Source organism: Python bivittatus, unplaced genomic scaffold (assembly GCF_059951505.1).
Source record: "Python bivittatus isolate LINGU-HERP-01145 unplaced genomic scaffold, Pbiv_v1 ctg000610_np1212, whole genome shotgun sequence".
Classification (NCBI taxonomy): domain Eukaryota; kingdom Metazoa; phylum Chordata; class Lepidosauria; order Squamata; family Pythonidae; genus Python; species Python bivittatus.
In genome coordinates, this window is record NW_028277088.1 from 59278087 (window position 1) to 59288438 (window position 10352).

Genomic DNA, 10352 nt, shown 5'->3' on the forward strand with positions numbered 1-10352 from the left:
TATGTATTTATATGACTGCAGAGGGAGTATGCCTAACGATCAGATTAACCACGCAATGTACAGTGTCATTTAATATACAGTCATTACTTTCTTTTGGCTTGTTCTCATTCCAGCCCTTTTCATTCTAGCTCACAAACTGTTAAGAGGTTTTGGTCCATTGACAGATGCTGCTTCTTTCTTTTCATTTTAACATTTCCTGTAGTCACTGTGTGTTTTTGAAATTATGCTCAAACCTGTGTGCTTCATTTGCATTATTGGCCAATATAATATTTGAATTTGTTATTTGCTTAAAACATTGGAATTTGATTTAGAATAAATTTTAGACTTTTCATAATCAGCTAAATTTCCTGGAACCTTAGATTATTGGAATGCAATCTTAATTATATCAATAGCCTACAGAAAGGTAGCCTATATTACTTTAAAAAGCAGTTTTATTCAATCATTTAAAAAACTTACAGTACTAAGGTCATCATTACAGTACTTACATCCTTATAGTACTAAGGATTGTTCAGGTGGTAACCTCAAAAGCTAGTTCAAAACTGATACTTGAAATTCATATAGGATCTACTCGATAACACCCTTCATGTACCTATCACAGTCTTTTCTGTGTGAACAGGTTACTATGCATTGGGATGCTTTAGACAGGACCTGGTTTATGATTTTTCTCTGGCAAACTTGATACTATTCCAGCAACCTTGGTGAGATCTGCCTGACAGATCCTTGTAGAAAAAAATATGCCCTGATTGACTGGCATTATGGAACCTGCCATTCATGGCACTCTTTTTTTACAGACTCTGATAAGGAGGTTGCAATAAGATCACTAGAGCAGAACTTATATTTAAAGTTTCTGACAGATGGCAAAACGAATCACTCTAAGCATCTGTCAAAACTTGCCTCCTCCCCCAGCCGCAGTTGCAGCCATTTTAGGAGGAGCACCTGGTGAACGTTTTTCCTGCTTGGTGGGAGGGAAACTAAGCCAGGAGAATCTACCATTAAGGGCACCTTAAATTGCCTCATATTAATCTGCTCTGGCCTCACCAGTAGAGCTTGGTTGTGGGGAAATAATGCCAGTATACTTCCACATCATGGACTGGAGGAAAATATATTAAACAGGCTGCCTAGATGTGCTCTGTGTTTCTTTCTTCTGGCAGGAGTGGTAGTGGCACTTAAAAAATACTTTAAAAACCACTGCTGACTAGGAACACTGATCTAAGACTGTAATAAACTGTGAACTTGAACTACTGACTAGGAATGTAAAAGAAATCAGTCATATTTTTCTTTTTTAAGGATCTGAATACTATAATCAACTCCAGGTGGCAGCTGTCCATTATTTTTCACTAGGAAAATTTGCACTTTAGCAAAACTTGGGGAAATCAATATAAAGCAAAGTTATTCTAAATGAAGTTAGATTAAAAAAGGATGTAGATTTAGGCTTTGTAACTTAAAAAAAAGTCTATATAAAGTTTTATAGGTAAGTGTAGAGATGCGCAACTGTATGTGGCTAGGTAGTTGGAGAAGACAGTGTCTCTGTGAAGTGGGGAGGAAAAGACTACACACCTATGTTGACATTTCTGTGAGTTGGCATACAGGTTGGATTTAGGCCATGAAGTCCTGCTAAACCCAAAATCGTCCTGGAAAAAATGTCTAGATAATTTGTGCTAAAAGGCAATGACTTTACTTTTCTAAGATTTCTTCAGGTACTTGAAGAATGGTATCACATCTCCACCCCACACGCCGGTCATTTTTTTCCCCAAGGCTAAAGATACCAAGTTCCTGCATCTCTCCTCATTGGATTACCTGATCATGGATTTTAGGTAGGCAACAGGGCACCAAGAATACAATGTTAGAAATGATTACATACTGTTTGAATTGTGCAGGAAAGTGTTCAAACATCTTTGCTGCACACAAAAAAAGCACTTTTTCAATTGGTTAAGTTACTTTAAACTATCTTGTATTGCTCTGGCTAGCATGTTGGGGGAAAAAAACACATATAAAATTTCAGCTCTGCTCACTTTGGAGGCTTTGGGGGCCACAATTATGTTCAGGCTCCACTCACACCCAAAAGGGCATAATGTAATATTTATTTACTTCTTTTACATAATTCCACAAACTCTGGAATGCTCACATAAATAATATAAATGTAATAGAATTAATTAAAAAAATAACTTTAAAACCATAAACCATGAAAAACACAGCATGTTACAGAGTCCTCAGTCCCAAAGCCCAAAAGAATTAGTAAAGCTTCCTCTAAAAGTGGTTACCTTGTAGGTCTACAGAACAAGTGATCAGCACTTTCAGAAAGGGTGAGCTTCCTCGCAGAATGACAGTGGCTGTCAGTACCAGATGCACAAATGCCTCAGCCAAATTGCTTGGTTTTCTTCAGATGAAAAATGAAATCCAACACCCCATGGGAAAATGGGCAACTTCAGTCCCTCTTATCTAGACTAAGCCCTTTGTTGAGGAGCCACCAGAGGAAAAGCAACTTTGGACTCCACCCTAAGACTGCCCAGAATGCAAGCCTTGTTTTAACCACCTGAAAATCCTATGATACTACAAAAGACCAAATTTCTACAAAATGAGAAGATTGCTAAAAACAAACAAACAGGACATTCAAGAAGCCACATGACTACGGAAATGTTTAAAATGATTCGGAACCACAGCTAGATCTTGTATCAAGAAAAGTGCTACCCAAAGAAAGAAAACTGAGTTAAAAAGCAGAGAAGTTATTAAAAGCAAGAAGGCATATATATTTTTTTAAAAAATAAAGTGTTGTTGAAAAATATGTAAGCATATAATGAAGAATGCAAAAATGGTTTTGAGAAGCATACGGCAAATCTTTAAAGTCTTTGTTGACAACAGAGGTGGACTTCCAGTCAAAATAATGGTGTAGTCAAGGAGGCCTTTGGCACACTCCTGTACCTCTTAAGCCAGTCTGTATCCTGCTGATTGCATAATTGGTATTGCTGGAGCTACAAACGGGGATTATTTTCTCTCTTGGATATCTGAGAACCTGTTTTTAATTGGTCCTACGCAACAGACAAAAAGATTCAACTGTACTAACTCCACCTTTGGAGCATTTGCAGTTGTTACTGAGGAGGCAGATGTGACTGTCTTCTAGGTCATAGTTCAGGATTTAAAAAATATTATAGCCATAATTTGTACCATACTGGATGTGGCTGAGAGAATATCTAAATTGGAGGACTGTGGGTTCCCTATTGATGCATCTGAACAGAACTATAAAAAAATATTATCTGTAGTAATAACTTCTTCAGAAAGTTAGTATAATAACCTAATTCTTTGGTAGTTGTAGTAAAATAAATATAAAAATAATCTATCTTTTGGGAAATTGTAAGTGTACAATTTGGAGGTTTTAAAAATGTTTAATTGATCTATAATCAGTATACATATGCCCATGTGTATCACAAATAGAAGATAAACAATGCAGTACAGTAAATCTAGAGGCCAGATTACTCTCCCCTCTGCAGGTATAAAACAATCTGTTTTGGCAGCATACAACTTGATAAATTCATATTTAATAGAGAGCAAAAATCTACATTGAACAGGAGACAGATGGGAAGCATACAGAGGAAAGAGTTCTTTAATTTCATTTTCTAGAGGTTTAACTTCTGGAGGTTTAACCAATGGATGATCTAAATGTCCCAGAGTCTCTTGTATTGGGGTGGGGGTAAATCCAATAATAAACCAACACAAATGTCACAGGAGCATAGTCTGAAATAATAACAGCATCTATGACACATCTTCTAATATAACGTATCAATGAACAAGATATTAGGAAATAATCAAAGCAAAAAGAAATTCTTTGTACAGAAGAGAATATTTACAACAGCATCACCAAATTCATTCCCTTGGCTTTCCGGGCAGATGTGTGATATAATATAAAATATAATGGAACATACAGTAGAATTTCTGCTTCCTTTTTGTTGCTTCAGTTCCTTTTGAAGAAGTTATATCCTTCAATTGCTATATTCAGATCTTGAGAATTATCTCAGCAGGACTCAATTATACACAGTAAATCATATTAGCCTTCCACTATTACAACTTTCATTTCATTTTGGTTCATTTTTCATTCTCTGAGCATTAGTACATACACATCTAAGGTCCATAAAATGTATATCTGGTTTTTCACTGATTAATTTATTAGACCCCATTTAATTTATTAGGTATTCTTTCAGACACATTCTCCTTATTCTTTAGGACATACAACCAAGATTATCAGAGTGTGTGTGTCAAAAATATCAAGATGGCAGCCATGACCATGAGATTGAAGCTGCCATCATGACTTTTCCGATGCCACTATGGACACCCAGCGGTCCTTTATCCTTAAAAAACAGACCATGAGCCCCAAAACCAGAAATGTTGACATTCATTTCTGTAGCTGACCTTCCATGTATCAGAATACTGGATGAGAATATCACCTCAGCCCTAGGTTTTAGAACTTCCTTCCTAGAGCATCAAAATCTAAATTGAAACAATTGTTGCTACTCTTGGTGGTATCATTTGCTCCAATGTGGATGTACAGAAAATAATCTATTGGTGTACTTACAACAACCGTTGCTTTATCAATCCTGGATCCATTTTCTTTAGAAAGTGCATACTTAATGGGCCAAAGGGTCTGACCAGCACACGTTCATTTCTGTTTCTAGTACTAGGAATTGCTAAGTACAGTAACTTTTCTCTTTGCTCTCCTATAAGGAGCAGCTGCATCCTTGTTTTCAGGGCTGAAGACTACAATCTGTTGAGGAGGGCATCTTGTTCCTTCTTTAAAGGTTCAGAACCTGGCTTCTTTGATTAGACTGGAAAGCTGTTTCTGATTTCTAAGGTATAGAAGATCTTCTGAATCTCTTGTCTGTTGCATTTGTTCCTTTGCTTATAATATTTCCTGCTTAAGAGTTATTTCATTGTCAATTTCATTGTTGTAGTGCTTCCTCTGTTTGGTCACTCCACTGAAATTTTCTTCAAGCTCTAAATTTGCTCTTGCTGTAAATATATGGCAGCTTATTTTGTATAAATATTTATTTATTTCAATTGATATGGGCGCCTATCTCAACATTGTGACTCTGGGTGGTGAACAGCAGTTAAAAACATAAATTAACAATAACTTCAGAATAAATACATAATCAGCAGCCAAGGTAAAAATCTTCCCAACCATTTACACAACCATCCCATGGGTTTTGCCACACATTTTGACCCCTGTGCATAATCAGGTCTTTAAAGCCATACAAAAGGCCACCAGGGTTGAGGCTAATTTAATCTCCCAAGAGGGAAGGGTGATGTTCCAAAGAATGGATGCATGACAGAAAAGGATCTCTTCCTGGGTCCTGCCAGTTGGTACTCTTTAATAGACGAAATCTCTAGTGTGCCTCTCCTGCCAGATCTGATGGGATGGGTGCCTAAAATAGCCCAGCCCCTTGCCATGAAATATACTGCAAGCATAACCAATATTCCATATTGCAACTGCAGAGTCATATCCATTCATTTCTTCTGATTCTTAAATTGGTGCCACAGTAAAAAGGCTTCCCTACTCAGGTTTTCAGGTTAACAAAGCTAAGTACACACTGTCCACTTCAAGGGAAAAAAAATTGTTAGGAATTTTACTTCACTGAATTCTTCTGTAAAACTCTTTTAGCTCACCCTGTTCCCTCTCAATGACCTTGTTCCCTAGAAACTGGCTGCCTTATATTCCTTCTACAATCTTTAAAGCAACTTCTGGTTGCTCAGCAGAAAGCATTCACTCAATCTTTCACAATAGGGAATCAAACAACACTTGATGCAGATTGATGCTGATACCACTCTTTAAATCACAGTAAGCTAATGGGGGTTCCATAAAATCTCTCCCTGGTCACATTGCAAATACCTTTTCATAGTGGCATCTGTGGGGGAGGGTGGTGTCAAAACCTGCAAGATGGCAATCATGGTATCATGACTGAGGTCCTACCCCTTTCAATGTGGATGCAATGTTGATGCAAATAGAAAATGAGTGAAGCTTCAGTTGCAATGCCATAACTGCCATCTTGCCTGTTTAGACACCCTCAACCCCACCCTGTAGACTCTGCTGCCTTCTTGGCAGAATCAAGAATTCCAACGAGGTTGATGAGGACAGTTTTCATACATCCTCACTTGATCCTGAAGTGGAAGCATTTCAAGCTACATCATCTCTTTTGCAGATATAATACCAACCTTGGTATTAGAAACGTATACCTATGTACAGGATTCTGATTCCTGCTTCTTGCCATCATGTCTCCAGACTACATGATTCTCCCTTTGTACTGAAAGAGTCATGACAAGAATATTCCTATGCCAGTACAACTCCCATCTTTCCAGTATAGCATCATGTCCTACTTTGCATAGGAATCTTGTATTAATACTAACTAGAATTATGAGATCTGGCTGCAAAGATCCAGATGGCTAGTAGATGGGAATAAAGAGATATTGGAATCTCTAACTGCTTCCTGACATCCAAAGGTTGTCCAGATTTTAGAAGCCTGGACCTGGCAGCCATATAATATACTGCTCATATAATATACTATTTCATATAATAAGGAATGGGAATAGTATTATAAAGATTTCCTACTTTCACTTGCATAGAGATACGACCCTGTAAACTTTACCCTATTCTGTTATTTAAAAGCTAAATACCAGAGAGCATGTATCCACTACACTTGTGTGATTATTGAAAACTTCACTCATGTTCTTCTTTATTTTAATTGAAGAAGTCTGCTAGTGTGCTGTTTAGTCTGTTTCTGATCACTGCTCATGTTTTATGTTAATGTACTTTATGTTTTCATTGCCTATGTGCTCTGGAGTGGGGTGTGGTAGATAGGAAATATGAAAGCAAATGTGACTATAAAAATGAGAATGTGGCAAAATTACAATACACTGGTATTCCTGCCAGTTATTACCTATTATAAATAGAAAATTACTTTTAAAATAATTTCATTCCATTTGAGGAAAAGCCATAACCTTCTATTATATAAACTTTTGCCATATAGAATGGACAACCTGGAATACTACTGAAAATTGAAAGATTTTGTTTAACAGTTATGATAATCTTATTCCTACCTTACAGAATAATTCTGAGTACTGAAACTCATTATTGTTCAGCATTCTGCAGTTGCTAGATATTGAAAGCAAGATCACGTTGCTTATGATCAGTCCTTAGATATTTCAGGGTCAGGTGTCCTAGTGGTTCATCTCTGCATTATAACTGACAGATTGTGTTAGAAACTAAAAGGGAGCTGTAAGCAACCTCAGCATGAGTGTTAGCCAAACTGGCTAAATTATTCATTTGTGAATGAATTAACAGATAAATTTAGCCCCTCTCTTCTCTGACTAAAGCATACAGAACATGGTTCCTCATTCCTTAGAATGAATTTGTATTCTAATGTTTTACTTTGTGCTACTTTGTGCTTTGAAAGTTTTGAATATGTGTTTATGCAGCTAACATAAACTGTGGTGGCTTTCCAATTGGGGCATGTGAATTTGGTGGGTTTTTTTTCCCCTGCCTCTTGGAAATTTATCCATTTCTCAAGTTAAACTTCACTCCATATCTTATGTTGTCACAAAATAGGGTCATAAAATGTGTTGTCCTGATCTTCAATCTCTACCCTCCTTCTTTTGCAGTTTTCAGGTTTATTTATTTATTCAGTTTATATGGCAACTCATCTCAAACAGAGATTTGTGGGGGCACCAGTTGCTGTAGGCAAAGCAATATGCTTTCCATTCCCCTTTGGCATGGTGACACTTCCACCCAGGGGACCGCAGTGCCACACGAGTGGCATTGTGGTACAATCCTGCAGCATCATGACTCAACCCCTCTGGGCTGATTTGAGTGCCCTTCCTGCCACATGCCATTTGGGCATCTTACAAATTAAAAAGTAATGTGAAATGAATAACAATGTCTTTTGAATCAGCCACTGTATGTCAACTGACTCTGTAAAATAGAACTAACTATCTTACTGTCCCTCTCTTGGAGGAAAGAAAAGATATTATTAACAGCAATTAATTAACAACGCAAACCAACAGCACAGAGTAATGGGTTGGACCCTGGAAATTTAAGCACTTACACTATAAGTGGACCATACTACACAATTATTAGGTTCTGGCTTTGTCTACAGACATCTATGTGTTGAGGACCACCATCTTTGTTAAAGAAGCTGATGCATGCCTTGCACAGCACACCTTTTGAATATCTAAGCCCACCACTTTAACCATTGTACCACAGCATGGCTCTTGCACCAAATATCTCATGGGATTGTCCAGAAGATAAAACACTTATCTGAGGTTCTTGGAAAAAATACAAATGACAAATGAATAATAAAAATATAAATAAAACCTTAATCAAATTAAACCACATTTGCAAATGATAACAGTCTGTTCTGATTATTATTGTGGAAGTATAGTGTTTTGTGCCAAGTGAAGAAGGGACTATCTGAAAGCTTTAGCATATTAGTAATTGTCTATTTTACACCTTTTGATGGCAGATGACTATTCTGTTTAACTCTCCATGTGCTTGATGGATATTGAAAGAAATAGTTTTCAATTTTGAACAGCCAGTAAGAGAACATAATTTTTATAATTGCTTTTAGATGTGTTCCAGAAGTATGCTTTTGTAATTCAAGAAACTGATGCGCCTTTAAACCCTAGTTTCTCCTGTGCAGTTGTTTAAATGTCACCTTATAGTTACATTATATATTTGCTGTTAAATATATATTGCAAAACACTCTAAAATCCTATACATTTTGGAAAAGAAGCAATACTGTGAAAATTCAAAGATCTGCATTTCACATTGTTCAAGATGTTTTAGAATCTAAGATGGAATGCATCAAGGTTGAACTTCTCCTCTTCTTACCTGTGGTGCTTTCTCAATAAACCATAAAGAATAACATTTCAAAAATCTTGTGTAAAGTATGATGATTTCACAAGGAAATGTAAATGTTAAAAAAACTCTGCTTACTTTGTTTTTGTGGCTTTTTCAGTTTTCACTTCATGCAATCACACGAGGAGGTGAAAAACAGACAGAAATGGGTGGGATGGAGAAGCCTACCTAGGCCGACATCAATCTTGCAAGTCTGAAAGTAAATTTCTCCCCCTTTACCTTTACAGCCCAAAAAACTAGGTAGGGTCCCTTCTGAGACGTTTGCCATGTCCCCATTCCTTCTGCAGGCTAAGCTACCTCTTGTCCAACCTTTCCCCTGGCTATGGCTCTTCCCCCTCCCCCAAGGTCATTCCCACATACTATTACAGCCTATGAATCCCCATGGGAACACTAGGTAGTGCAAAAATCAGCTAGATATCTACCAGCCTGGTAACTAAGATCTGGGAAGAAAGTTCAAGATGTTGGGGCTCAACTGGTGGTCTTCTTTATACTTCCAGTCCATGGAAGGAGAAAGAAGGGTATTACAAGCAATGTTGATTGCAGAGGTATAATTTCTGGGACTGTAATCAAAATAACCAAGATGATGTACTCCTGGCCTGAGACAGGCTGAACCTCACAAGAACTGATAAAAAGCATGGTTGAAACACAGCAAGATTTATCGCGAGGTCTTTAAACTGTGGCACTTGAAATGAAAATCTTGAAATAAAAACCTCAGATAAAGACGTGTACTATAGAGGTGAGTAGGATTGTTGCTATAAGGTAGCCATGAAAAGTCAGAAAAAAACATTGGCCCATAAGTTTCATGGCCTTTTTTGTCCTTACACCAATATACTAATATAGAGTATGGGAAATAAGCAGGGTGAACTTGAAATCTTGGTACAGGAAGCAAATAAATGGTGCTAGAGCTAATGCTAAGCATTGGTTAGGTTGAAGAAGTGGTCCTTCCTCTGCAAAGCAGGTAATGGACTGCTGAACTCAGACAGCAGGAAAATAAAAGTGCTCTAGCCCCATTGAGCATTCCAGCTGATACAGTGAGGGAAAGGGTCCTTTTGAACTGGAGCAGGGAAATGCACATGAAGGTTGCCTTCAGAGTGAGTGGAGGATTGATAATGAGCGGTGTTGTCTGTTTCTGCCCTCCAGAAATGGTTGCCAGCCAGTTCTAACAACAGAGGGTAAGTCCAAATGTACAATTAAGACAGGAAAGTGGAACATTGGGGGGAAGTGACCATGCGTTAATGCTAGAATTCTTGATTTTAATAGAAACTAAATCTGAGTATAGTTGAATATACATATTGATCTAAAAAAGTAGATGTTAATACACTTAGAATAATGACCATAACAACTATGGCTATTAGGAATAGGAATGCAAGAGGCATGGGAGTTCCTAAAAGGAAAGACAGTAAAAAAAGCAGAAATAGAAATAACTGCAATGAGAAAAAAAGAGGACAGTGAAAGA